Source organism: Ochotona curzoniae, unplaced genomic scaffold, assembly GCF_017591425.1.
Source record: "Ochotona curzoniae isolate NIBS_2020 unplaced genomic scaffold, NIBS_Ocur_1.0 scaffold_3890, whole genome shotgun sequence".
In the NCBI taxonomy this organism is placed as follows: domain Eukaryota; kingdom Metazoa; phylum Chordata; class Mammalia; order Lagomorpha; family Ochotonidae; genus Ochotona; species Ochotona curzoniae.
In genome coordinates this window covers 17,321,895-17,346,143 of record NW_024467115.1, presented here as the reverse complement: position 1 = coordinate 17,346,143, position 24,249 = coordinate 17,321,895, and the positions used below count along the sequence as shown (strand labels likewise).

The window sequence follows — 24,249 nt, the reverse complement described above, 5'->3', positions numbered from 1 at the left end:
GGTGGCTTACCAGCAACAGCAGTGTGTTTGTCACAGTTCTGAAGACCAGAGTCTGCCATCAGAGGACCAGGAAGATTGGCATCTCAGCAAGTCTCTCTGATGGGCTGCACTTGTCCACCTACTCATTGATTCTTCGCATGTGCCTAGGAGATGGCTGAATTGTGTTTCCCTCATACCAATAAAAATCAAAAGCAGAATTCATTCTTGGGATTTGCTGATTCTAGATGCTGAATCCAAGCCAGTTCCTCATGTCTTCAAATCAATAGATGTCTTATAGCTTGGCCTTAAAATCACTTCACCAACAGTGAGACGTTGTCAACATCTGCTTCATCCTGTTATCTTTCAAGTGGATCATTCTGGATGATATTATCTTTATTGCTTTTCTTATTTGTGGTATTTGCTCTGGCACTATTCATTAAAATGGATCTTCTTCTTAGCACAATGGCTAGTAAATGGCAGTTTGCCTAGGAGTTACATTTCCCATTGTCCATCGTGGGCATATGATTGGTTGATATTAATGAAATATCTGTTATTCCTGGATTAAAGACTTTTAAAGCAGGTGTGTCTCTTCTGTGATCTTATCTCCCGTTGCCAGTCAGTACAAGCAATAACCAAGCCCAGAGTAGAGTTAACCCTACACCATGAATTCTTTGACTAAGAAACCTCTGCATGCCTTAGAACAGTGTACTAAAAAGGTATAAAATAAAGTCACAGAATTACAAAGGAAATGAGTCTTACTGAATGTAATTATTAAAGCTTAGAGTTACTGTTATAAATTAAAAAGTTAACAATATTAGTTCTCTAGTGAATTACAACAAAATACCCCAAAACATAAAGTTTAAACATGCACTGTCTTGTGGTTTCTGTGGGTCAGGAACTTGGGAGCAGCTTAGCTGGGTGGTCATGACTCACTGTCTTACAGTTTAGGGAATAAGTTACCTAGATATGTAAACATCTGGAGATGGGATGTGGGAAAGATGTACTGCCAAGCCTCTCTGCGAGCTGCCCCATGACACAGCAGCAAACTTGTACCACAGCAGCTGCTCCTTGTGGGTAATTGCCCTTGGATCTCTGTCTGCTTAGCCCATGTGGGAGGCCTAGGCACACAGTATACCATGTCCCCAGGGGAACCCCCGACAGTAGCCTTGGTTAACTGAGACTCCAACCTGGCCTATTCACTGGGTATGCAGTGAGCATGGTGGGCCGCACCCTAGTCTCACTCTGTCCTCACCCTAGTCTCACCCTGTCCTTAGATATGCAAGGACTTCCCTGATAAGCGACTCTGAGAAGCCAAATGTGACCCATATCCAGCTAGCCAGCTGCCTGTGATGAATATGATCCAAGACATAGCTTCTAGTCTACGTGATAGCGTTTGTGTTCACTGAGTCAAGGCCTACCTGCCTGTGACCTGAGGCTCAGCTTCCAGCTGTGTGTGGAATGTGACCTGTGACTTGATTGGTGGGTCCGGAGAGATAGGCATGCTTACTAGCCACTTACAAAGTCATTGTTGGGTGGGAATACCATTGGACTGGCCTTCTACCTTCCCCCATTTCTAATACTATTTAAACCTATAAATTCCCCGAATAAATGGACATCCCTCACCAGTTTGTCTTCAGTGGTTCTTGCAGTGAAAGAATGCCATCACCTCACCCTTGGTGTCCTCGGGGCCTGCTGGCAGGCTTCCCTGACAGCTCCCGTAGAAGGCACAGAGTCTGATCTTAGAAATGATACTTCACCATTTCTGACATATTCTACTGATTAAAAGGGAATTAAGCAAATATATACATGCCATGAAGCTGGGATCACTGGGAGTTACCCTGAAAACCATCTACCACAGTGTGCTTTTACAATATAAGCGTAGCAATGGGCACACTGGGCAATGGGCAATGCTGGCATGGGCACCTTCTTGCTCCAGTGCAGGCTTGCAGGGCCTAGGGGCTTGTGCCAGCATGGCCTTGTGGGAGTCTGGGAGCTGGCAGTGACTGTCAAAGCAGGCCTGGGAACTCATAGGTGTGCTTAGGTCCTGGGTGGGTGGGTTGGCTGTGGGGGAGGAGAGGGTCCCAAGCTGGCATACTGGCATAGTTTGCTGGTATAAAAGGCTTGGGGACTTGCCCATGTGCTTGGGTCTCAATGAGGTGGCGGGGTAGGGTCCCAGGCTGGCACCTGTGCCAGAAGACCAGGCATACCAGGATGGGTGGGCAGAGCTCCATGCCAGCATGCCACCAAGCATGCTCAAGGAAGGGGGTACAGGATGTAAAGAAGCTCTGCTTTGCTCAAGAGCTGGGGGGGTGATAGCAGGCCAAACTAGGCATAACCATGGAACTCACTGAAACTCATGGGAACAGGTCAGGCGGGTCCAGGCTATAGCACCCACAAATGCACCCAAGAATTGGATGTGGGGCATGCCGGTCTGCAACATCCACCAGCACACACAAAAGCCAAGACTAAGGGGTGGACTATGCTAGTTAAGAGCCTAGCATCTGCTGGCATGCATGAAATTTGGGTCTAGAAGTCGGCCTGGTGGGAGAACTTGGGGGATTTCCCTGGTGAGTTGTCATTCCCACTGGTGTGAGCCTGCACGTCAGGGATAGATATTGGTCAGGCTGGGCAAGGCTGTTCCACATATTGGCAAGGTGTGAGTTTGCTCAGGGTGGGGTGCTTCTGATGGTGGGGTGCAATGAACCAGACAGGACTGGGGCAAATTATGACACTGTGGCAAACACAGAAGCCAGGTTAAAGTGTAGACTATATGGGAACATCTAGGCTATCACACCTACCGGTCTGTATGAAAGCCAGGGTTGAGGGCAGGCTGGGCAGAACTAGGCTGCAGCACCCACCAGTGAGAGTTGGAATGGGGGCAATCTGGGCCAGGTCAGGCTGCAACATCTGACATCAGAGGCCAAGCCAGGGGATGGGTTATGCCGATCTAGATTGCAGCAACCATTGACATGTGTAAGATCTGTGGCTGGGACCAGACCTGGTTGGGGAGCTAAGGGATACCCCAGCTGGTCTGAGGCTCTCACTGGTGAACATGAGAGCTGGAATGGGGACAGCGAACTGGGCTGGACATGACTTCAGTAAACCTTTGCATGGATGTGGGCTGGGTTTGGGGTGTGCCAGATTTGTGAGAGCCAGAGTGGGTGTAGAACAGTCTGGTATAGGTCCTGGTGCTCACTGAGCCACATGAAAGCTGGGTCTGGGGTGGGCCAGGTAGGGCTGAACTGTAACACCAATGGTAAGAGCTGAAATGGGTGTGGGTTGGTAGGCCCAGGCCACTGTGTACCTACCAGACAGGAAGTGAGCCAAGTCAGATTGAGCCAAGAATCCACCAGTGTGTGCAAGATGTCACTGGGAGATGACTTGACAGAACTTTGGGAACTTCTCTGTCAGGACATAATCCCTGCAGGTGAGCACAACAAGGTTAGGAGTGACCCAGCCAGGTTAGAGTACCCACTGGCATATGTGCAGTTCATGTCTGAGGGTAGGCCAGGCTGGGGCAGTTTATAGCAACCTGGGGCAGATGTGAGAACCAGGACAGGCCCGGTTGGGCCACAAACCCAGCCAGTTCACATTGAGGCTGGGACTGGGAGCTGGCTGGGCTGAGTCAGGGTTGTAGCACCCACAGGTGAATGCCAAGGTGAGATGAGCCATGCCAGACTAAGCGATAGCACTTACCAGCACAGGTAACACTCTGGCGGGATGAGGGTGAGCCCAGCAGTGGCACTGTGGAGGCTTCCCTGCTAATTCATTGCTCCTGGTGAGTGTGAGAGTTAGTACTTGGGGCAGACCAGGCTAGGAAGGGTTACAAAACCAGTTGACCTGCATGTGAGCTGGGTTGGGGGAGAGCCAGACTGGGCTAAGTGACTAGATCCACTGCAGACATGAGCCCGAATAAGCACAGGCTGGTTGGGCTTTGCCCCAAGCACCAACTGGCAAGTGGCAGGACTAGGGGCGAGTCCTGTAGGCTAGACTATAGAACCACCTGGAAAGTACAAGATCTGGAACTGTGAGTGGGCCTAGTATGGAAATTTGGGCACTCCTCTGATATACTGCAGCTTCCTCCCACCGGTGAGAATGAGAACCAGGGTTGATGAGGGTGGCTGGCTGGACAGGGGGTAGCACCCACTGGCATAAGTGTGGGCTAGATGGTATGGTTGGTCAGGTTGCACTAGGTTGCAGCACCCACTGATGTATATGAGAGCTGAATGGGAAATGAGACAGACTGGATATGATATGCTGCATATATTGGCATGCACAGGAGCTGGGGCTTGGGGTGAGCCTGATAGCAGTTTTTGGGGTCACTCAGACTAGGCTGCAATTTCTGCTGGTGTACATGAGGGACAAGTATATGGTTGGCAGGATTAGGCTGGGCTCATAGCACCACATGTGAGATGGGCTGGGGACAGAATTGATTGGGCAACTGCAATCTCCAGTATGTTTGTGTGTGTGTGTGTGTGTGTGTGTGTGTGTGTGTGTGTGATCTGATAGATGAGCCAGACTGAGCCAGATTCCACACTAGTTGGCACACCCAGGAGTCAGGCCTGGGGTTAGGTGAGGTTTCTTTGGAGATCCCCTCAACTGAATTGCTAGGCTCAAAACTGCAACAAAAGGGAAAACTGCCAGATTTGTGGTCTGGCCATGGAGTGCATGTGTCAGAACCGGGCTTCCACCATTGCTGAAGCCCGTGTGGTAAGCGGCATGCCCAGATGCACATGAGGGACACGACAGATCACTGAGGCATGCAGAGGATGTTTAGTATCATGGATGGCAGAACAAACTGGACAACTCTTCCGGCCAAGCGTTGACAGCTTTGGGCACATGGAGACTCTAGGGGGTACTATGTTAGCCAATCAAACTTGGAAGGATTTCCTCAGCCTTGGAGCAAGGGACTCAATGACACCTTCGAACTATCGAAACCACTTAAATAATATCCTCGGAATGAGCTTCACATCAGGGATGCTAGAGTGATGTCAAGAGGCTGATAAGCTGCTGGGAGCAGCCCTCTCCCTTTCTGTCCCTGCTACTCCCAGACAGAGAAAGAAAAATCCTGGAAGCAATTGTCTCATCCTTTCCTGCATACATCAACCCTTCCCAGAGTAAAAATTGATCTACATAGGCATATATCTTCCTCAACTATGTAAACAACATCAAAAGTAAAATAAATTTATTTAAAAATTAAAAATATAATAAAACCTCTTTGTGTGTAGGACCCAGCATCGTGCTATAGCAGGTAGAGTTACCACCTGCATAGATAACATCTGATTTGGGCAATGTTTCAACTCTCAGCTACTCCAGTTCCAATCTAGCTTCTTGCTGATGGCTGAGAAAAGTGGCAGAAGATGGCCCAAGTTCTCGGTACCTGCCACTCACGTGGTGTCTGGAAGAAGCTCCTGGCTTCTTACTTTAGTCTGGTCCAGCCCTATAGGTTGCCACCATCTGGGGAATGAATCATCAGATTGAAAAGCCATTTCTCTCCTCTCTCTTTCCTTCCACTTTTTTCTCTGTAACTTTCCAAATTTAAAACATGTTTAAACACATATGTGTATATCAAAATGCCAGATGTAGGGTGTATGTTGTGGTGCAGAAGGTTAAACTACTGCCTGCAACTCCAACATCTTACATCAGAGTGCTGGTTCAAGTCCAGATTGCTGTGCTTCTGATCCAGCTCCTTTTAATGCACCAGGGACAAGGATATGGCCAATTGCTTGATTCTCTGTCATCCAGGTGGTAGACCTGGATGGATTTACAGGAGCCTGGCTCAGCTCAGCCATCAAGGTCATTTGGAGAGTAAACCAGAGAACAGAAGCTGTGTGTGTGTGTGTGTGTGTGTGTCTTCCTTCCTTTCTCTATGTCTCTATACCTATTTTTTAATTTTTTGAAAGATTTATTTATTTTTATGGAAAGGCAGACATACAGAGAGAAGGAGACAGAGAGAAAAATTTTCCATCCACTGGTTTACTGTCCAAGTGGCTACAATGACTGGAGCTGAGCTAACTAGCAGCCAGGAGCCAGTAGCTTCTTCCGGGTCTCCCATGAAGGTGCAGGGTCCAAAGGCTTTGGGTTGTCCTTTCCTGCTTTCCCAGGCCACAAGCAGGGAGTTGAATGGGAAGTAGAGCAGCTGGGACACAACTGACATCAATATGGGATCTTGATGCATACAAGGCAAGGATTTAGCCATTGGGTCATCATGCTAGGCCTGTCACTATGCCTTTCAAACACATAAAAATAAATTAAAAAAAAAAAAAAAGAAAAAGAAAAAGAAAAAGCATGGGGGTACCGGGATTGTGATGCAGCTTGTTAAGCTGCTGTTTGCTAGACCAATGTTCTATATGAGTGCCAGTTTAAGTCCTGGCTGCTTCATTTCTGATCCAGCTCCTTGCTAATAGGCCTGGGGGAAAGATGGTCCAAGTATTTGGGTCCTGGCTCTCCTGTGGGAGATCCAGACAGAGTTTTAGCCTCCTGGTTTCAGCTTTCAGCCCAAACACCTCAGGCCATTGTGGCCATCTGAGGAGTGAATCACCGGATAAATCTCGCTTCCCCACCCCACTCCCAACACCTTTCTTTCTTCCCCTTTCCCTCTCTGTAACTCTGCCTTTCAAGTAAATGAATACAACTTTAAAAATGCAGAATCTATAGGCAGGCCTAATCACTACTATTGATTTTGGCGCAGTGCTAAGTAAAAATGAATCTTAGATCTGTAAAATAGTAATGATTTTCAAATATTCTATCATTTTTGCTTGTTACGGAAACCTAACTACTATTGATACTTTTGTGGTTTTTGCCTGCAGTCACAATGAAGGGAAATGATACATTTCAGTTTGAAGTTAGATAAAATATACTTTTCCTTATAAAAACATAATGTCTCCCCTGAGTTTTCTCCAGGTAGCCTCTGCAAGTTGGTACGCCTTAGAAATTTATTCATAGGTCTTGGGCATTTGAAGTACCACAAGGTAACCTAGGGCCCTGACATCACTGAAAAAAAATATTTAACCAAGCATATACAACTGCCTTAGATTGAGACAAAACTGCTCTTTCATGCCATTATATATTTTGGAGTCTTTCTGTTACCCTGGCTTCGCCGATTAATTAGCATGAACGCTGTTGTTACTCTGTCCTTCAGCACACACTTACAAAGTAAAATTTCAAAGATTCCTTTGGGTCAAACGCCACACATTTTCCTACTGTTGTAGAGCATCTCATACCGTTAGCAACTAAGAAGCTGAACTTAAGTTTCTTTTATCAAAAACATCTGGAGACTAAACTGCATTTCTCTGGCAACTTTCTTTTTCTCCTTTCAATTTTCAGTCTTTCGTACCAGATGTTTGTCAGTTGGATCCTTGTGAGGAAATTATTACTGCCCAGGAATGAACAATATTTGTATAACTTCTGCTCCTGAACAGCAGTTAAACCTGTGAATATATTTACTTTCAGACAGTGAGTGTGTCATTGTTGGGGCAACTGATTCTGTCAAGCATGAAGAACTCTACCCTTGAACTAGGTCATGGAAAATGAACCATTTCAGGCAGAGCTACTGGATAGACTTGTTTTGCAGAAATGAACTTAGATACATTACAAAGTTAAACCTTTCCAGGTAAGTTTAAAAAAAAAAAAGCAGAAAAGAAAAATACAATGGCACGAGCACCAAAAAAAGGAGTCAAATGTATAATTTTATAATTTTTTTCTACAATGGAATGGAAAAAAAAGAACCAGTGATGTCAAATTTTAACTTAATTAGCCATATCACAGTATGACAAGCTGAAGTTTGAAAATTAACTCCACATTGAGGCGAATCTATCGTGGATGACTGGAATTCAGTACACAGATTCCTTTGAGATTGAAGCAAGGTGAGGCGGGCATTTTGCGCAGTGGCTAAGACATTTGGGACTCTGGCTTCTCATATGGGAATTCCTTAGTTCAAGCCCCAGTACTGCTCCTCATTCCAGCTGGTCGCTGATGTGAACCCTGGGAGGCAGCAGGTGCTGGCTTAAGTCCTTGGGTCCCCGACGGTGGGCCTCCTCCTTTGAGTCCCAGGCTGGTTTCAGTGTCACTCAATCCTGACGCATGCAGGCATTTCCAGAGTGAGGCAACTGACGGGACAGTGTCTCTCCCCCTCTCTTCATCTCTCTGAAATAAATAAATAAGGTAGAAGCCAACAATTTTACATATTTGTTCTCTCACTAAAATAAATACTTCAGTGCTTAATAGAAAATTAATCCAGCTAAAAAGGATTATAGAGCCTACTAGGAAAAGGTAAAAGCCAAGAAATGAAAAACAGAAACACTCCACAAAAACAAATCCAAAAGATTATTTCTGGAACTAAATATTCACCTAGCTCAATGTAGAATGAAGTATGTCAAGAATATGGGTTAGTAATGCATTATTTCATTCTTCTTTGTTAAATGAGAGCTTTTACACTAGGTTGAAAGGATCAGATATAAAAATATTCTTTTTGGTTTCTTACTCCATTATGTTGCGCAATTAAAACAACATTAAATGGTCTACATTTTAAAAGGTTTTTTGTACTGTAAAAGCAATATTTATTATTAAAATTTTAACAATACAGAAAAGGAAAAAAAATCTCAAAACCCATAAATAATATGGCCCTCTAAGCATAAATATAGTATCACTTGGAGATTAATTGTTCCTATCCATTTTTACAAAGATAGGTAGATATACAATGTTTTTCAAGGGCCCGGCGGTGTGGCCTAGCAGCTAAAGTCCTCACCTTGAACGCGCTGGGATCCCATACAGGTGCCTGTTTTAATTCTGGCAGCTCCACTTCCCATCCAGCTCCCTGCTTGTGGCCTGGGAAAGCAGTCAAGGATGGCCCAAGGCTTTGGGACCCTGCACCCGTGTGGGAGACCTGGAAGAGGTTCCTGGTTCCTGGTTCCTGGCTTCGGATCAGCGCTGCACCGGCCGTTGAGGTCATTTGGGGAGTGAATCATTGGACAGAAGATCTTCCTCTCTGTCTCTCCTCCTCTCTCTATATCTGACTTTGTAGTAAAAAAAAATATATAAATATGTTTTTAAAAATCAATGTTTTTTGAATAAGATGATCTTTTTAAGAATTTGCTTTCCAGTCTTTTCTTGGATTAACTAATACATAAATAAAAAGAGAGAATCATGTCTTCATAGTTTTTCAAAGGAGCTTTATCATTATTGCATCTTTTTCTTATATTCAGGGACTCGAACCTTTACCACTTTACTATGAACTTTGGTGAGTGGTTTCCTGAAATGCTGTCAATTGCACAGCCACAACTCCTTCGCCATTTTAAAGCACCAGACTCACACCACTGCATGAGTTTATTATATCACGATGACAGATGTTGAAGAACACAAGGAGTAAGACAATTGTGATGAAAGCTACAATCAACAACAACACACAAATATGACTTGGCCTTCAGTAAAAAATAATTTTCAAATAAACCAATAAATGGTGGGTTTTAAATTTTTTCTTCCTTTTCTGTATTTTCAATGCTTCAACAATAAGCCTTACATGGGAAAACTTGATGCCTTTTCAGCTTTACTTTGTTGTCCTAAATTATTCAAAGAGAATAGGTGCTGCAAGTCTGCAAAAGGTCAGAGCTGCTTGATGCGCTGAAAGCACAATTCTGACCAATTTGCTTAACAAAATAACCTCACAGAGTATTTTCTTTTCTTTTAAGATTTATTTATTTTATTTATTTTTATTTTATTTTATTTTTATTGGAAAGGCGGATATACAGAGAGGAGAGACAGAGAGGAAGATCTTCCATCCGATGATTCACTCCCCAAGTGAGCACAACGGCCGGTGCTATGCCGATCTGAAGCCAGGAGCTTCTTCCAGGTCTCCCACATGCGTGCAAGGTCAAAAGGCTTTGGGCTGTTCTCAACTGCTTTCCCAGGCCACAAGCAGGGAGCTGGATGGGAAGTGGAGCTGCCAGGATTAGAACAGGCTCCCATATGGGATCCCAGCACGTTCAAGCTGAGGACTTTAGCTGCTAGGCCATGCCGCCAGGCCCTCACAGAGTGTTTTCTAACCTAAAACACATGCAGAAGATTGGAGTTTAAACTCCTACCGTGGTGGGACCTGGTGCAGTAGCAGCCTAGTATCTAAAGTACTGCGTGCGCTGGAATCCCATATGTCCCAGCCGCCCCACTTCCCATCCAATTCTCTGCTTGTGGCCTGGGAAAGCAGTCGAGTATGGCGCAGTCTTGGGACCCTGCAACCATGTAGGAGATGTGGAAAAAGCTCCTGGTTCCTAGCTTCAGATTGGCTCAGCTTTGGCCCTTGTAGCCGTTTGGGGAGTGAATCAGCAGAAGGAAGATCTTCCTCTCTGTCTCTCCTCCTCTGAATATCTGACTTTCCAATAAAAATCAATCTTAAAAAAAAATCCTATTGTGGTGGTGGTTAAGCTGCATCTTGTGATGCTCGTTCGCGTCCTGGCTGCTGCACTTCCAATCCAGCTCTCCATTAAAGCTCCTAGAAATACAACAGAAGAGGGTTTTAACACTTGTACCCCTGCATCCTTGTGGAAGACAGATGGAATTCAAGGCTCCCGGCTGTGGCTTCCAACAGCGTCAGCTGTTGTAACCAATTGAGGAGTGAACAAGTGGATGGAGAATCTCTCTCTGTAACTGTGACTTTAAACAAATAAATAAGTCTTTCTTCAACATTGCACATTCTCTGCCAAAAGTAGTAGAAAGCAGATAATCTGTGAATTTAATTTTGAATTAAAGATAATCTTTGAGTTATTAGCAAGGATTTATAAATAAGCAGCTGTTGGATGATTTTTAAAAAAATTTACTTATTTGAAAAAAAAAGAAGAAAAGATTTACTTATTTGAAAGATAGAGTGCAAAAGAGAGAGAGATTGATTTCTCTCTGCGGGTTCATGCTCCAAATGTTTGTAATGCCAGGGCTGGACTAGACCAGAGGCAGGAGCCTGGAACGCCGTTGTAAATGGCAATTCCATGTAGATGGCAAGGCCCAGGAACTCAGACCATCTGCCACTGTACTCTCAGTTGATTAAGGAGCTGGATGGGAAGTGAAGAGCTAAGATTCTCAAACTTGTGTCTGTATGTGATGCAATAGGAATTAGACAGTAACTTAATATGCAGTGTCACAATGCCAAACCCTGGATGAATTTTTTCAAACAATGACACAAAGATGAAAATTACATTTCTTTCACAGGAATGCTTCTGAATATTGAACAAGATGCAAATTGTTAAACAATCATCGCATGTGTGGCTCGTAAGTAGGTATTTAACAAACACCATTTGCAGTTATCTCCTTTTCCCCATCCATCTGACAATCCTTAACCAAAAGTAAGTCTACTTTCTATTGAATTGTTTTCACTTTATAAAGAGGCAAAGAAAACTAATCACTAAATTTCCCCAATTATGTTGTATTTATTTGTTTCAGAGACAGAAAGACAGAGAGAGAGAGAGAGAGCACATGCATTACTGCCTGCATGTCCACCTCTTAAATGTTGGCAACACCCAGGGCTGGGCCAGTTAAAGCAGAAAGCCAGGAACTCAGGCAAGGTCTCCTACGTAAGTGCCAGGGCCTTAGTTGCTTGACCTGCTGCTTACCAGGGTATGCATTAGCAACCAGTTAGAATCAGGAGCAAAGTCAGGATTTGAACCCAAGCACTCTGATACGGGATGGAGGTATCTTAACCTGTAGTTTAATTGCTAGGCCTAATGCCTATCCCCTTCAAGTATTTTGAGGTGATTTCTCTAATTGTTTCTTTAACTTAAAGCAGCTTTCTCCATTCAAAAAGCCATGGGCCTGGCACAGAGGCCTATTGGATAAAGTCCTCGCCTTGAATGCGCCGGGATCCCATATGGGCACCAGTTCTAATCCCGGCAGCTCCTCTTCCCGTCCAGCTCCCTGCTTGTGGCCTGGGAGAGCAGTCAAGGATGGCCCAAAGCTTTGGGACCTTGCACCTGTGTGGGAAACCTGGAGGAACTTCCTGGATCCTGGCTTCAGATAGGCGGCAGCACTGGCCGTTGCTGCCACTTGGTGAGTGAATCATTGGACAGAAGATCTTCCTCTCTGTCTCTCCTCCTCTGTGTATCTGACTTTGTAATAAAAAACAAATAAATTTTAGGAAAAAAAAGCCATTACTGGGTAGGCATTTTGGTGCAGCAGGCTGTTTTCACTTGAGATGACAATTCATATGGGAGGGACAGTTTTAGTTCTGACTGCTCTGCTTCTTGCTTTTTTGTTTTTTATTTTCTTTTTGATATTATTACATATTTGAGAGTGAGACATGCCCATGTTGGCCTCTGATTAGGGTAGGAAGAGTCAAGTATGAAAAGGATAGGTGGGACAAATGTTTCTGTTTTTTTTCCCCTGTGTCCACAGGGGAGGAGGAAGTGGTAGCCACTCCTTGTTGTCAGACTACCTTAGCACTTTGGGATGTGAAATGGTCATTTGGGGATGCCTTAGAGACCCTGATGTGGAGAAGAGTGTTCCGAGGGTGTTACTTGAGTGGTTTTTAAAGTTCTTAGATACTGGCTTCATTGCACCAGGCTCAGGAAATTCTTTTTCTTTCTTTCTTTCTTTTTTTTTTTTTTTTTCTAATCACAACAAGGACTTGAGATGTGATCTTGCCAATACAGTATCCGGCATAGTCCATCGTCTCAATCAGCTTATGCCCATGCTGGTGGTTGCAATTGCTGGGTCAGTTATGCCTCTAGCCCTGTCTTCTACACAAGCCAGTGGGTGTTGGAGCCTAGCTTGATCCTGCCCACCCCACACTCGGCCCTCACACAAACCAGCGGGAGCTGCAGCTTAGGTAGAGTAACCGGCAATAAGCCCTACCAGGCCCCCTTCCTGCCCTGGTTCCCGTGCTTGTCAGTATGGACAGCAGACTGCTCCAGTTTGTCCCACATCCCATTCAGCGCTCATACATGTGAATGGGCATTGAAGCCTGGTTTAGCCCAACCAACTCCATAATCTAGCTAACACATGTGCCAGTAGGTGCCACTCTCTGTCTAGCTGTGCCTGTCCCAGTCCTGGTTTCTCATGCGCACTAGTGGGAGTGGCAACCTAAGAGGGAGGTGACCACTGTTTCCCTAATGGACCCATTCCTACTCCCAGAGCATGCACTCTCCAGGTGGTTCTGCAGGTTAACTTGACAGAATTTTCCCCCATGCCAGCATCTGCCAGCTGATGCTGCAGCAAAGCCCAATCAACCCATACCCACTCTGACTTATGCCTGTACCAGTAGTAATAGTCAACAGTCAATCCAGCCTGACTTTTCCCTGATCCAGCTCACATGAGACCTACAGGTGTTATAGCCCTGCCCGGTCTGGTCTGCCCCCATCCCAACTCACACTCTCCAGTGGCAGTGGTGGTCCAACAGGAGAAACCCTTCACAGCCCCACTACTGGCTTCACTCCTTCCTGCCCTGGGTCTCATGTGAGCTGGTTGGGTGTTGCGGACCAGTATGGCATAGTCCCCCTCACCTCGGCATTTGCTAGTGGATGCTGTTGCCTGACTGGGCCTAGCCCACCCCCATTCCAAGTGGTGGTGGAGTTATAGCCTAACCTAGCGCAGTTTGTTCCCAGTCCCAGCCTTCATGTGTACCAGCATGTGTTGCAACTGAATCTGACCTGACCCACACTCTATTCTGGTGCTTAGATTCACCACAGGGTGATGTAGATTAGCCCTGCCTGGTTTGCCCTCAACCTGCACCAAATGTGTTATTCTAGGCTGCTTTCTATCATGGTTCTTGCACTCACCTGCAAAGACTGTGTCCTGACAGAGGAGTTTCCCAAGGTCCTCCTCCAAAACCTCTCCCAATGCCAGATCTCGCGCACATGGGTGGGTCCACGGGCCAGCCCTACTCAGTTCACCTCCTGTCCTAGCAGGAAGAGTGGTCTTTCCTGGCAGGCCTTCAGCCCATTCTGGTTTTCGTTGTTGTGTTTTACAGCCCAGCCTAGCTTGGTCCACACTTAGACACAGCTCACAAAAGGCTCAACAGGGGCAAAAACCTAGCCTAGTCCATCCTACACCTACCCTGGTTCTCATGAGCACCAGTGGTTACTGGAGTCCAGCCCAGTCTGATGCACCCAACGCTAGTCCACACTTGTGCTGAGGAAACTGTGACCATATTCAGAGCAGAACACAGCCCCCAGTCCTGTCCCCGCACACACCATGGGAACCCCAACCCAGCCAGGGTGTCCTCTTTACTTCCTAACCATGCCTGGTCCCAGTCACATCACACACATGCCAGTGGTTGCTCTCCCCCAGGTTGACATTGTCCCATCTGTCATGACCTTTGTCTTTGGATGCTCTAGCCTGTCCTGACCTGGCCAGTCCCCAGTCCCAACTCTTGCTGGCAGGTGCTGGAACCTGGCCCTGCTCAATCTACTCCCTTCCCTGGCTCATGCAAACCAGTAGGTGTGACAGAATAGCCCAGCATGACCTGTGCTCCAGCCTGGTTTCTGTTCTTGCCAGTGAGCTAAGGTTTGCTCGGCCCTGCCCGGTTCACCCCCCTCCAAAACCAACCCACACATTAGTCAACAGTTAGAGCTACCTTGCCCTGCTTGCTCAATCCCCAGGTCTGAATCATGTGATCACCAGGGGGAGCTATGTCCCATTAGTGGAGTTTTCCACATTCCCCCTCTTGGCCCACTCCCTGACCCAGATCTCATACATGCTAGCAGATGTTAGACTCTTTCTTGGCATAGCTTGCCCCTCTAACTTGACCTTGTATGAGTTGGTAACTATTGTGGCTGGCTAACCCCAAATCCTGTTTTAGGATGGACATTTAGGGGCTGCAGCCTGGATCTGCCCAGACTGTTCTCCATCCCTGTACCCATGAGTAATGGCAGGTTCCATGGTTCCACCTAGTTGAGCCCATTCCCACCCCAACTCTTGAGCTAACCAGTGGGACTTGTATTTCTACAGGTTGGGCCCACATATCCCCTTCAGAATCTACCCCAGACCTGGTTCTCTGGTTAATGCCATAGCCCTGCCTAATGTGATCCATCCCCTGTTCAGACATTCAGTCAAATACTTGGATCTAGCCCTGCTAGACGGGTCCCCAGCTCTAACTTTTACATGGGGTGGTATGTGGTGGTCAGCAATGTTCCATGATAACAAGCCCTACTCAGGACTTCCATGTAGGCTACTGTATCAATCTGACTCATACAGATCTTCCGGTCTCTCTCTTCCAAACCACCAGGTCTCAGTCCCTTTGCTTACCTACAAGTACAAAGTCACTGGGAGTCCCTTAAGATTACTTCCTCACCTACAAGTAAAGTGGTTTTATCCATGGATTTCCCTAGACAGCAATTCCATACCCCTAAGATTCAAGAGTTCACTGCCGGGTGATCAGCTGGCAAAGCCTTGTGCCAATTGGCACACTGGGCGCCCGCAAGCCCAGGATTCACTTACCGCATGGCAGCGGTGGCTGTGCCTAGGGCCCCAAGCATTGAGTCTGACCTGGCTCAGATAACCCCAGCAGACACCATGCTGCTGGAAGCTTCCACCATCCAAGCCCTGAGATTGAACTCCTCCAGGCCTTTCCCACTGTAAGATAGGGCAGCACCCTATTTCCAGAGAGATCCCTTCACAGCAAAGTTATGAAAGGAGAAACCTCTCCAGCCCAGGCAAGCCCAGTGACTGACTAGGGCCCCAAGCATTGATTCCGACCTGGCTCCAGTATCCCCAGCAGACACCATGGTGCTAGAAGCTCCCACCACTGAAGTACCAAGGTTGAACTCTAGATCCCTCCCATAAAAAGATGGTGGCAGTGGGCAGAACCAGGGACCCACCCTGGTTCCCAAGAGATCTCTTCACAGCATACTTACCATGAAGGGAGAAACCTCTTGGGCCCAGGCAAGCCCAAGCTCCCACCAGTCAAGCCCCAAGGTCCAGATCTTTTTTTTTTTTTTTTAATAAATTTTAGTTTTTATAATGATTACATGGTTGATCAGAGTGGGAAGGTTTGAGGTTTAGGGAAAATTGGGTGAACTCATTGCTTCCAAATTTGTTATTTCTTTTTTTGTTGTTGTTTCTGAGGCAAGGGGAGAAACTAAGGAGGAAACCACTCATGACTTTCCATATGTCCCAGTACCCAGGGATGAGGAATGGCCACCTCATATCAACCCAGAGTCTCAATGCGCATGTATTTCAAGGGTTCTGTTCAAGTGGTTTGGATAGTTCTGAAACGTTCCTGATTTCACCTATCTGAGGATGATGTCACCCTCCCAACATCCATTGGCTCCATTCACCGAGTTTTTTTGTTTTTTTTTTTTTTTTGCTGTCATCATTTGTTTGGGGTTGTTGTCCAGTTAGTTCTGTTCTTCTTCTGCTACAGCACCAAATGAGCTGCTATAGTCTCTTTTTACAACAGGGCCAGTGTCCACTACCTTTTTCATTAAGTAGGACATGTTCTTGCAGGTGAGTCCAAGGATCCAGGCCAGTTGTCCTAAGCCCTGCTGGATCCTCTACCCCCGGGGCTCATGAACCCAGCACTCACCTCAAAGCAGGCCACAAGATCTGGGCCAGATTACCAAAGCCCCACTGGTTCCTCCATCCCTGGGGCTTAGGAACCTGGTCCCTACCACACAGGTGGGTCCCAGGACCTGAGCCAAGCTACTCAAGCCCTGTCAGATCCCTCATCCCTGAGACTCATGAACCTAGCCCCCACTGGGCCCAGTCTGGCATGAAATCACCTCACCTTATTGTCTGCAATCTTATTGCACAATCTAGCCTAGTCTAGTCTGCCCTCTGTTCCAGCTCCTGTTGGTGGCTGCTGCAGCCTATCCCAGTCCAGTCTGATTGCTATCCCAATCCTAATGTGAACTGGCTGGTGTTGCAGCCCGATTTGGCTCCTCCTGCCCCTTGCCCTGATTGTTAGATCCACCAGTTTATGTTATGTGCTGGCCCAGACTGGTCTGTCCCAAGATCTGACTCACATGTATGCAGGCGGGTATTGTAACCTTGCATTGTCTGGGCTGCTTCTTGCCCTGCTTCTTGCAGTCACCTGCAGGGGCTGAGTCCTAATGAAGGAGTTTCCCAAGCTCCTCCATAGAGTCTCCTCCCAGTGGCAGTTCTAGCACACACCAATGGGTCGTTGACCCAGGTTGACTTTGTCTAGCTCCTACCTTGGCAAGAACAGTGGCCTTGCTCAACCAGCCACACCCATTCTGGTTCTTGTTGTTGGTTGTTGCAGCTCAGTGATACCTGGTCTGTACCTAGACACAGCTTTCACATAGTTCAGTGGGAGTCACGATCAAGCCTGGTCTGTTCTATACCCAACCTGGCTATCATGAGTACCAGTGGGAGCTGGAGTCTAGCCCAATCTGTCACTTCAGAGTCCAAGTGCACATCCATGCTGGTGCAGGCTGTAGCCATGTCCAACCATTACTGCTGCCCCCAATTCTACTCTCATCCTCACCAATGGGAACCCCAATCCAGCTGGGGCACCCCATAGCTCTCTAGCAAGGCCTGATCCCATCCGCAGTTCTTGGGCGAGCCAGCAGATTGTAGTTTCACAGGGGTGAGTTTACACTGCCCCCACAGATTCTGCTATCACACCTACTTCTCTCACTCTTGTTTTCCCCTCCACACCAACTTGGTGTCAGTCCCCTTCTTATATACACATCTTGTGGGTTCGTCTATGGAAGTCCCTCAGCTATAATTCTTGACCTGTAGTGTTTATGCCCAGGTTATCTCTCACTATCACCTGTGTGATCCCATCATTGCCCTGTAAATCAAGACCCCTAAAACCATGAGGGCGTGCAGCTGGGCAGCCTGAGGCCTTCAGGGAGGAGCCTAATGTCCCAGCTACAGGCACCATGTGGGTGAAAAAAAAAAATAACTTCCAGGATGGGGTGGTCCTGGAAACCTGCTGAGGATCCTTCCCCGCCCCCTCCCACCCGGGAGCCAATGTGCTCAGCTGTGCATACCTGTGCTGGTTAGAAAAGCTTCCAAGCAGAGGTCCTAAAGGCCTGCCACAGGCACCCCTCCCCCAAGGCCAGCTCAAGACATTCTTTCAGGGTCAATTAGCTGACAAAGTCTACCTTAGCATATCTACAGTCCAGGAACATACTGCAAAGCTTGGTCAGGGAATTGTCCAACTGTTCTGCTTTCCATCCTCTGACAATGCAGTTGATGTCCCCTGTTGGCCTAAATGACCTGGCCAGTAATTCTCTGCTGTGCATCTGGACATTCTGTCCAATGCACAGGTATCAGCAACTTAGGAGCCCCAGTATTGATCCATGAGCTTCAAGGTTGGACAACACATCCTGTGATTTTCTGGAGTGGCTGAGGTCTGGGTCCAGCAGTCTATTTGGGGAGTCCCCCAAGAAACCTTCCCTTGGGTGACCTCACACTTTGACTTTTATATGCCATCCAGTGCAGGGTCAAGTTTGGTCTGTCACCTGCCCAGCAAACACCATTCTGGTAGATGTAGCTGCCTGGTCAGTTCCACCCCAATTGTATCTGATGTGAACCAGTGAGTGCTGTGGCCTAGCCTGCCACAAACCCAGTCCTCATGCATACCAGTGGGTGCCATAGTCTAGTCAGGGCAATTCCCAACAACACTCACCAGACCCACCCCAGTTCTGGTTTTTGCATGTGCCAGCCTCCAGTGCAGCCTAACCTGGCTCAGCCAGCATCCCATCCAGCTCTTGTACACACCCATGGGGCTGAGGCTTAGTTCAATTCTCCCTGAACCCAGACCCAACCCTCACATATGCTGACAGGTGTTATTATCCTGTCCAGCCTGGCTTACGTCACCAATGATAGGCACAGCCTAGCAGGGGAATGTCAATAACTCCTTTGCCAGGCATGCTCCCAGCTCCAGATCTAGTGCCTGCCAGGGGGTACCCAGTCCTGGCACTTGTCCTCTGGGACTGTGGCATAGCCCGCTGGCCTGTTTCCAGTCCCAGCTCACACTCATCTGTGGAAGCAGTGCTCCAGCAGGGTGCTCCAATTCTGCTCCAATTTCAGATCTTGCTACCCACTAGGAGACCTGGATGGAGTTACTGGCTCCTGGTTTCAACCTGGTCCAATCCTGACTATTGCAGTCATTTGGGGAGAGAACCACCAGATGGAAGATCTTTTTCTTTGTCACTTTTCATTTCAAGCAATAATAATAGCTTGAAATTCAAACAAATAATAGCGTTTAAAAAGTCATTTAAATAAAACTGGCTTTACTAATTTTATAAAATTTAAGTGTGTAATTGTATACTCTTTATAACCACGACAAGGTGCAGAATGAGTTATTACCTTTTCAGTTAGTCTACTCATTAAGAGCCTGCATTTTTATTATGACAGTTTAAGCAGTTTCTCCTTGGCTCATTCCTTTCATTTGCTTTCTTTTTAAAATAACATTTACTGAAGCATTGTGAATTAAATGGAAGGTCTCCTAGATTTTCACTAACAGGCAGAAATTATTCTAAAATCTAAATCAGAGGAGCATATGGATTGAACCAAACTCATGGTAAAGTTGCTGGGACGAGAGGTGCCATGGTAACAGAAGAAGCAAGAGCCTGGGAAATGATCAGCTGGCCCCCCGGAAAGCAAACCTGGCTTAGAAGCAGTGATTCACTCAGGAGAGGCAGCAGGAATCCACACATGAGACTGCAATCCTTTGCCCTAATTACCTTCCTTTAAGCCCCACTTGTTAAAAACTTTGCTGCCCTGTGGCCAGTGTTGCAGTATAGTGGGCAAAGTCACTGCCTGTGATGTGGTCATCCTATATGGATACTACTTAGTGTCCTGGCTGCTCCATTTCTGATCCAGCTCCCTGCTAACGGCATGGGAAAAGTAGTGGAAGATGTTCCAGAAACCTGGGACCCTCTCACTCATGTAAGAGGCCTGCAAGAAGCTTCTGGTTTGAACCTCCTGACCCAGTGCTAGGCATTGCAGCCATCCAGGGAGTGAAAGAGCAGATGAAAGATATCTCTCTCTCTTTATGTCACACACATTATGTGTGTCTAAGTCTTCTCAGATAAATAAATGCTTTTTTTTTTTCTAGAAAAAAATTCATCACCCAACTCTGCCACACTGGAGACTAAGCATCTTCTAGCACATGAGCCTGTAGGTAACAAAGCATAGCCAAACTTTAGCAACTTGCTCCTCCTGACTCATGAGGCCCATGGCTCCTCTTTCTGTTCCAGAAATATCATATATTACTTGGTGCTGCAGGAACCTTGCATAGTCAGTCCTTTTACCTAGAATTTCCTTCCTTCTCTTCACTTCACCTTTTAGGATCTTGCATCCTCACTAGTACTTTTCTGCTGAAGCAGACTCTAAAGTGAGCCTCCCTCTTGTATTCTGCATCACTTCCTTATTGACATCAGACTTGGTGGGTGTTGTCCTGTCTCACAGAACAACTTCCTCTATGAGAGCAGGGCCAGCTTTAGCTTTCACCACTGCTTCATCCTGAGCTGCTCTTTCCCGAGCTCTGCATTTGCCCAAAGCACATACTTCATGCATATTATGTGGAATGAATGGATGAATGCATGCTTGAGACGAGAGGCAGAGTCCCACTCATTTTTAAAGTCAGTTCTTCCCTCTTTCACTATTGGCACTTGCTCCCATGTAGCTGTCTTTCTGTTCCCTTTGTATGGCAGTTACACCCTATTTCTGTTAGATTTTGAGTTCCAAAAGAGAAGCAGTGATGGTGTCCTATTCTGCTCTGGTTCTATGTGAACACTATATGGGTATTGAAGGGATGAGTGGTTCTCAAACTTCAGGGGATATGCTACACTCAGTAAGGTGCAATGCGAATCAGTGATCTACTCTTAAGAGCATATTTCTCCTAAAACTGACCCCTAAGGGATATCCTCAACAGATGCCTTGTTTGTGAACCTGCTGGTATTTTCCTACACAAATATCTCACTTTCTGGTCATTACACAAAGTAGAAATGACAATTTTCAAGCTGCTCACCATAACCTCAAACGTATTTCATATTCTGTAAATGGTTTTCATTATATGCAGGTGGTAATTCTGTTTTTGAATTGCTTTTATTATACAATGAATCTGTATTTATTTATTTATTCATTTATTTATTTAGGTAAGAAGGGAAACCAAACAAATGTACAGGCCCATAATGCATATTCAAAGATAAAGCTGTTGGGGTCTGAGTTGGGGCCCAGTGAGTGCAGCTGTGGTTTGCAATACCAGCATCTCATACTGATGCTCCTGATCATCTTCCTGCTCATGTCCATGGAAGACAACAGATGATGGTCAAAGTGGTTGGCCCCTGCCTACCTTACCTGGGAGGACAAAATAGGGTTCCTGGTTCCTGGCTTCATCCTAGCCCAGACATAGCTGTTACAGTCATTTGGAAAGTGAAGCAATAGATGGAAGATTTCTCCTGTCTTCCCCTCTTTCTATTGCTTTGCATTTCAAATAAACAAATACATATTTTGACTCCCAGGTCTCTCACTTCGGTGGTAGGGGCCTGAGTCCTTGGGCTACCCTCTGATGCTTGCTCAGATACTTTGGCAGAAAGCTGTTTGGAGGGTCGAGCGAGCCAGGATTTGAACCAATGCTAAAATGGGATGCTCACCATTGCAGGCATTAGCTTAACATGCGACACCAAATGACAGCCACTAAGTAAATTGTGGCATAGTGAATAAAACTGCCACCTGCCAAGCCAGCATCACATATCGGCTCAGATTTGCATGCCAGCTGTTCCACTTTCGACTCAACTCTCTCCTAATGCACCTAGGAAAAGCAGTGGAAGACAGCATGTGGAAGATCTGGATGAAGTTCTTGTCTTTGGGTAATCTGGGAATCAAACCAGCTGACACATGATCTCTCTGTCTCTCCATTTGTCTTTCAAACAAATATATACATCTCTCTCTCTTTTTCATTTACAATGTCTTTCCTTCTGAAAAACTTTTCTATACTTTGATTAGTTTTTATGAAGAGTGCACTGCCTGTAATTTAAAATACAAAGGAGTCCATGTCAAATATACATTGATTCCCCTTAAAATTGTTTTTAATCCCAAAAGGTTGTGGTACAATTTTAAAAATAATAGCTTTACTTTAAAGGCAGAGAGACCTCACTCCCTAAATGTCTGCAAATGCCAGGACTGAACTATGCAGGGAAGAGAAGCTAGAAACTGAGTTCAGACCTCCTGTGAGTGTGATGGGGAGCTAAGTTTGAGCTATCATCTGCTGCTTCCTAGGGTGTAAATTAGCAGGAAGCTGGAGTGGAGATCAGAGTTAAGGACCCTGATATAAAATGAGGGAATTCCAAGTGCAGTGTAACTGCTGTGCCAACCACCTACCTAAGGAACAATGCAATTCCAAAATGGTGACATTTCAGGTTTTAGGAAACCAACCAACAATGGAGCAGTCTCAAAGTTCTTGGAAAATACATATTAAAAACTGCACGGATTTCCAACATCTTTGGCACCAATCTTATTTGCTGACTTACTCTCCAAATACTGGCAATATGGTGAAATCCATCAGCCAACTCAAGCCAGGTCTCCCACCACAGAGCCATCAACTGCTGCCTCCCAGCAACTGCTTCATCAGGAAGGTGCAAACAGAGTTGGGTCTTGAACCTTGGTACTCTAACAAGGTATAAAATGCATCCTAACAGGCATTTTCACAGGCTGAATGCCTTTCTATACACACATTTTAATTCCATTTCCCACAGACTTTTTGAAGCATCCTCCTGCAGTCAACACGCATATCATCTACATTCAAAAATCAATAAGTTTGAAGATTGGTAAAAGTATCATATATCTCCCATGTGTTTTTTCCCTTTTCCTACTTCAAGCTCTTTAAAACTACTGTCTGCTGATAGGCCTGGCATGGTAGCCTAGCAGCTCAAGTCCTCACCTTGAATGTGCCAGCATCCCATATAGGCATCGGTTCTAATCCTGGCAGCCCTGCTTCCCATCCAGCTCCCTGCTTGTGGCCTGGGAAAGCAGCCAAGGACAGCCCAAAGCCCTGGGACCCTGTATCTTTGTGGAGGACTTCAAAGAGACTCCAGGCTCCTGGCTTCAGATCGGCTCAGCTCTGGCTGTCGTCTGGCTGCTCTCTCTCTCCTCCTCTATGTATCTGACTTTGCAATAAAAATAAAAAAATCTTAAAAAAAAAAAAAAACAACAACCATGGTCTGCTGTACTGCCATAGAAAGTTTCTTTTCCACACATTTGTAACAAAATGGGTAGTAAGGTTTAAGCCGGCAAAGCACTCCGGATTTTGATGTATTTTGATAAATGAGTAAAGAACCTTTAGCTCTAAGGGTCCCCCTGCGCGGTAACACACCGTGGCGGAGTCGTCCCAAGCCATCCTTGATTTTTTTTTTCCCCTTTAACACTGTTCACCCGCCAGATGTTTACTGAGTACCTAGTAAATGTATGCGATCTCTGAATGCACACCACAGGCCAGGGTCCAGCCTCTGAGTCTGGATGTGGTGCGGGGCGGGGCACGGGCAGCCTGGGTAGCCAGCAAAAACCTAGGATTTATTCCATCTGAATGAGGGTCTTCTCACTTCCCTCTCAGGTGAGCTGGTAAATTGTGAGCAAAGAACACCCTGACTGGAAAAATCACAGAGTTCAATAACAGGTTTTCCTGAATGACATCAAACTGGTTTGGTAATTATTACAACCCCGAAATCTTTCAAGGTGGTTAACTTCCCTCAGCATCAAAGTAACAAGCATTTAAGCCCTCAGGCAAGACGGTGCAGCTTGGAAAAGTATTAACAGAAAACCTGTTAAGACTCTTATTTGGAATCCACAGCCAACGTGGCGTGCCTATTTACAACGTGATCCGATAGAGCCCACTAGGCTCCATGCCGCGGAGGCCACAAAACGCCCAGCTACAGGCTGACGGCAGAGCTCCTTCGGGCTCCCTATTTTTTTTTTTTTTTTTTTTTGTTTAACGTCTATGCCAACGTCCCGAACAGCCGAGGAGGCCACACTTCCAAAGAAAAACCCGGTGAGGCACAGCCCTCGGCAGCCCGCGCCGCTTGCAGCTGCGGCGGCGTGAACTCGACGCCACTCCAGCGTCGCCCTCAGCTTCAGAGCGCTCTGGCATATCTACTGCCAAAGCAACAGCGACTTAAAAACAAAGTCTCTAGTTATGCGACTGAGAGGAAGTCACGCAGCGCTTCCCGGCGTAGGGAGACTCGGACTCGCGAACCTAAGCCACCTCAGCCTCGTTTTATTTATTTATTTTTTTTCAGTGTGATTTTTGCTTTTTTTGGCTCGCTCTAGGCCAGTCGTCTCACAGACTGGACCGGACAAGCCAAAAAAAAAAAAAAAAACCCA

At 46.3% G+C, this 24,249-nt stretch overlaps 1 protein-coding gene across 1 annotated transcript in view; it reads left to right on the top strand.

Moving 5' to 3' along the window:
- The window catches only part of MAP7 (microtubule associated protein 7), a 198,686-nt gene that overhangs the window by 174,092 nt on the left and 345 nt on the right, over positions 1-24,249 (top strand). The window lies entirely within an intron of this gene.